The sequence below is a fragment of the Malania oleifera genome, chromosome 12, assembly GCF_029873635.1.
Source record: "Malania oleifera isolate guangnan ecotype guangnan chromosome 12, ASM2987363v1, whole genome shotgun sequence".
Classification (NCBI taxonomy): Eukaryota; Viridiplantae; Streptophyta; class Magnoliopsida; order Santalales; family Ximeniaceae; genus Malania; species Malania oleifera.
Window position 1 is genome coordinate 67,783,116 of NC_080428.1, and position 5,808 is coordinate 67,788,923.

Here is a 5,808-nt window from a genome sequence, read left to right on the forward strand (position 1 = left end):
GAAGGAACTAAAATAGAATTGATAATTGAAAATTTTTATAAAAGCTCCAATCAGAACCAAATTAAAAGAAAATGATTAATCGATTTTTCGATTCGATTTGGTTTGACACTGCAGTTTGATTTGATTTTTTTTTTTAATTCCTTTATTTTGGCCTATCCCTAGTCAACTAAATCGACTTTATTTTAAGAAGAAAAGATGTTTACTTGCCTTGTTCACTCACATGTTTTGCATGTTACATTTGAACTTTTGTGTCAAGGCAATTAATGGTGAGGGATGGAGACATTAATACAATGATTTGGAAGATCTTTTTAGCAAGTTGCTCATTTTAGATCTTTATCAAAGTAAATGCTGTGAAAGAAGAGTAAAATAATTTGAAAAAAAAAAAGAAGGATGAAAATGTTTGGAAGGAAAATCTCACACTTAGAGATCGAGACTTTTAGGTTGAAGGTGTTATAATTTTAAAAAAGGTCAAGAAAGATTAGGGTTTTGAAAAATTGAAATATAGATTATTTTTTCTTTTTCTTTTTTTGTGTAACTCAAGTCTAATAATTCCGCCAATTGGTTAAAAAAAAAGTAGAATGGACAATTATTGGTTCAATTCACGCATTGTCAAAAAATATATGCTCATTTGAAAGGTTATTAAGTTATTTATTATACCATATTTTATATAGCCAATTAAAATTTTAGATCATAAATAGTAGTCATTGAGGTAATTGGATTTTGGTTAAAATGGATAAACATGACTACCCAAATGAAATCACCCATGAATTATTTGTTCGATTATCTAAAACACGATATAATTATTCAATCTAACTTAATAATTGTTTATAAGTTTGGCATGCAGGATTATTTGGCTCCTAAATGCGTTCTATATATAGTAGTTTTTTTTTTTTTAAAATTGAAGTTTTAAGAGCATTCGAAAATGTGTCTATCCATTTCTTAAATTTATTTGGACATTGAAGAATAAAACAATTGACACTCCAATTATCCAAAAATCCCTCATTAAATGCTATAGGATCTCTTATGACATCCAAAAATTATTATTCATGTTACCCTAACTCTTAGAGAAAAAACAATTTCTAACATTCCCCTTTAGTATTATACTCTAATAAAAGCATGTTGTGCCAATTAAGAGAATATATCATCTTATCCTATTGTTGGGTAAATGTTATATCCATTACCAAAACACAATTAATCAATAAGCAATTCATCAGTTGGGACTTTACCAATACTGATCATATAAATTTACCCAAAGCCCCCACCCTACTCGCAACCCCCATAAGACTAGGAGAAAATTGAACACCTATTATACCACCAAGCTCATCCATAGTCAATCGTTTTTTTTTTTTTGAATTACAAAAGAACTCCAGTCATCAACAAGCCCTTCAGACCTCCTGGTGCGGCACCAAACCTACGGATCAGCATTCTCCGCCCCCCAAGTCTTGCTGATAAGGATAAAGTCCGGATGCGGACACTGCTTCTGTGCATCAGTTAGACGTTCGACCAACCTGACTCTCGGGACACATATCCATTACCATCCACGGTCCCCGCTGGCTCACAGAGTAAACTCTCACCATCCACGGTCTCCGCTGGCTCACAGAGTAAACTCTTACCATCCATAGGTACCGCTGGCTCCGTGAGTGTATTTACCTAAAATTGAACCCCTCCGATACTCCTTCTTATTTGCTGATACTTTTCCACTGTGCCATGTCGTGGGGGCCATAGTCAATCTTATTGTCTTATAATTATATAGTGGTGTTATAATAAATTATTTTAATAATGAGGACCTACAAGGGAAGGGCACTAATCTTTGGAGAGAGATGAACTTTGATTTAGGGGCAAGGTATAAGTCTAAAAACGAAACAAGAATGGAATGTGAAGGAGGCAAAATAAAATAAGGAGATGTGTAATTATAGGAGAAATGGAGAAAGAAGACAAGTGTGTGTGTGTGTGTGTGTGAGAGAGAGAGAGAGAGAGACTTAATTGCTAAATCTATAAAATTTAATGAAAAGATTGATAGTTGTATTTTTTTATATGTGAAATTGACCAAAAGGCTTAGACAGTAGCTTTATTAGCCTATGGATATACATTGGTGGAGTCAATATGGTCTTTGGGCATGGAAACAATCCACGCGCATTTGGTTGTTAAGATTTCTTTTTGAAAAGAAGACCCAAATATGCTTGTAATTACCAATTAGAGATCAGCATGGTTGACCAAGCATCACAAGTTGGTCAAGCTTCTTCACAATTGTTTATTTCTTAATTAACCAATCAATCAATCACTTCTATTTGGGCTTTAATCTATCATGAGAATATTATTTTAGTGCACCATTATGGTTCCCCACAACTCTCCATTTAATTCAATTTTAAATATGAAAAATAATCGATTGTTTACATGGTGAGACCTTAGTTAACTCATATTCACGTTATCACTTTTTTTTATTTACGAGGAGAAATTATACAGGGAATCTCCCCTCTACATGATTATGTGTCTGTTTTCTAAATTATACACTCATTGAAAATGAGTCTCCCTTTGATATTAATGAATGTAGGACCAATTTTCCACATGTCTAACATTTAGAAAACAGGCACATGGACATGTGGAGGGAGAGATCTCTTGTATAATTTCCCTACAATGAGAGGTACCCCATTTCCACTCATTAATTATTCTTTTCCACCATTCCAAGAATTAGAAATTAAAATTCTCAACATGAAAGTCCCAAACTTAACTACTGAAATGTCTGCTAGGAAACATCATATTATCTTGTCACTCAAGTTACATTAATTGAAAAAATTATTTGACAATTATCGTGACTCAACATTTGATAGGGCTTTCTTTGGCAGCTAAATAAACCCCATCCTAATTGTGCAAATCTCCATCACTACAACTTCAAACTTTTCAAAGGGAGAAACACCAACTTAGTTCCTATATTGTGAGTCTTCTCAATATAGATTTGTTGCTTATGAGTCTTTTGACATGTTCTTTTACTTCTTTTTACTTGGTGATAATTTTTTGTCAATTATTCAACATTTCATACATAGTTGTGTTCTATCACCATTTTTCATGTTCTTTGTTGAATCTTATAACCCTTACCTTCTTTTGTTTCTATTTTTTATATTTTAACTCAATACTTTAGCATAAGTTGTTATATTTTTTACCTTAATTAATAGCTAGGAAAGAGAAAGGAAATTTCCCTAAAATTGACTTAATTGAGACCAAGTTGTTGAAAAGGTATGCTAGATAAATTATGGCTCTTTGACTCCCACCTTCATACTATGATCTAAAGATCTCTAACTTGTACCTTACTCGACCTAGTGACAATGTCTGGTGTTTGCTTTCAAGGATAGAATCTTGTGTGTTTGGGGGACCTTGACCAAGTATCCTTTTAAGTCCAACCATAGTTACTTATTTGTGATTTTTACTCACTCGTGCATAGAGGTGAAGACAATACTTCTAACAATCATGTTATATGACACAGGCTCGTGATGACATAAGTCCACGTGACAGGGCACTAGCAGGTGTAGGTGTGTGGAACAAAGCATTCTTTCAAGTACAAAAGTAGTTCTTATTTGGGCTTTTTATTCACTCATGTATAGAGGTGAAGATAATACTTCTAACTACCATGCTATATGATGCGGACTCGTGTCATCACGTGTTCGTGTGATTTAGCATTTTCCTACTCTAAAGATAAGGTGGAGTATGCTCTCTTTTCTCTGTACTGGTTATGTTGCTGAGTATGCTCTCTTTTCTCTGTACTGGTTATGTTGCTGAACCTTTATACAATGATAAATACCTATTATAATATTGTAGCTTGCCAAGCTAAATGACAACAAATAGCCTAGATTTCACAAATTCTCTCCTGTTTACATTAGGATATGTCTGACTTCCTGTTCGAAATGATGTTCAGAAGACTTTTGGAGGTGCTAGTGGACCTCTTTGGATGCTTTAAGCCTTTAACCCTAATTATTTTGCTTATTATCAAGAACTAATGAGACTTAGTTTGAAATGTAGTTTGTTAAGAACGAATTGATGAAAAGGAGTTGATTATGTCTAGCGTAAAAATTATTTGGTCAATTTTGTAAAAATGGACTATTAGAAAGAAAAGTTTATCCCTAATGGTATGAATGCTAAAGATAATTGATCATCTTTCATTGGGTCAATAAGTCTTTTTTATAATAATAAGTAAAGTTAATAATAATAATAATAATATTGGAGAAGCTTGTCTGGTGGTAAGCAAGCAATTAATTTTTTCTACTTCGTAATCTTCTTTTAGTTGATTCAAATGAAAGCACATGTTGATCCAGTTGCCTAAGCTGATGAACTTGACCTAATAAACTTATTAGAAACAACAAAGTAATAGGTGGAAGTAGGTCTAATTAGTGGCAAAATGTAAGCACCATTAGTGGAAGCAAATTGTAGTTAACATTTGCCAAGTAGGATTGAGGATTGATAGAGTTACAGTTGACTTACCTGGTAGGCCAACCAAAGTTAAGTCCTGCCTATGGGCTGCACAATCCTGTCATGGGGGGTTAAATCATGAGGTACAGTTTTTCAAGGTATTTTTCACAGTTATGTATATGTATACAGATTTACAGAATATCAGCAGACATATTACAATACTAGAAGTATGAATAAGTAGAAACTCAGATATTACAGAGGTATTTTAAACCATAATAGATATGAAATGTATTGTATATTGTCTTATCAGCTTTCACTATTTCAGTTACTTATTAGTAGAGTATTTATGTAACTCTGTTGCCACACACTAGGAATACCATATTTCCTCTTACTGAGCGTTGTCTCACCCCGGTGATTTAAATATTTTCAAGTGATCCAATTAGGCGAGCGGATCAGGCTCGCAGATTGAGAGGGTGATTACACAACCCTGTTTGTAGGGTAAGTGTATGCAGGAGATTGTATTTTTGAGTAGATGATACTGGGGTGATGTGTATATATGTATGTATGGTTTGGGAAGAATTACTGAATTCTGGTATTGTAAATATGGATGTGCAGTTTATGTGTTCCTCTACGTAGGTGTGTACATGATCAGGGATTCCTCAGTGCTCACTTGGGGCCTGAGATGTTATAGTAGATAATACAAGGATATCAGAGGAAATTTAATTTTAATTTGAATTAGTATTTTTTTTTAAAATGGTATAGATTTTCGGGTCATTACACAGTGGAAAAATATACATCTTCTAAAACTTACCAGAGTTTCTAATTGTTTCCCAACATACATACATACATACTACATTCATACTCTGCTATTACAACCCCCAAAAGGAACATAGCTACTGTCTATGACTCACCGGCTCTAACAAAACAAACAATGATCAAAAACTAGCTTGATGGTACGCTAAACTCGATCTCTCGCAGGACCTGAAACATGAAATGTATGATAGGATGAGACACCTCTCAGTAAAACAGATTATATTATCATCAGCGTGTGGTTAACATGAGATTTCGTGTATACATATTACTGCTACCTTTCAAATCATTTAACTGGCATTTTAAAACTATATTGAACTATATATTTGAAAATACATACTACTGGCTCAATATAGTCCTTTCTATAGTAAATATGCACATATATGCCTAGAAGATACAACATGTACTGCTGACTTAGCATCGTCACGCTAAACATAACATATGACAAGTTTCCCCCCATGACGGGTTGTACGGCCCGGAGGCTAGACCTAGCATATAGTCGACCGACTATAGCTAAGTCAAATATAAAGTAGTATGATGGTGTAAGAACCCGAACCGTGATAGGTGGGTTTAATTAATGAAGAGAGGGGCGAGATGGTA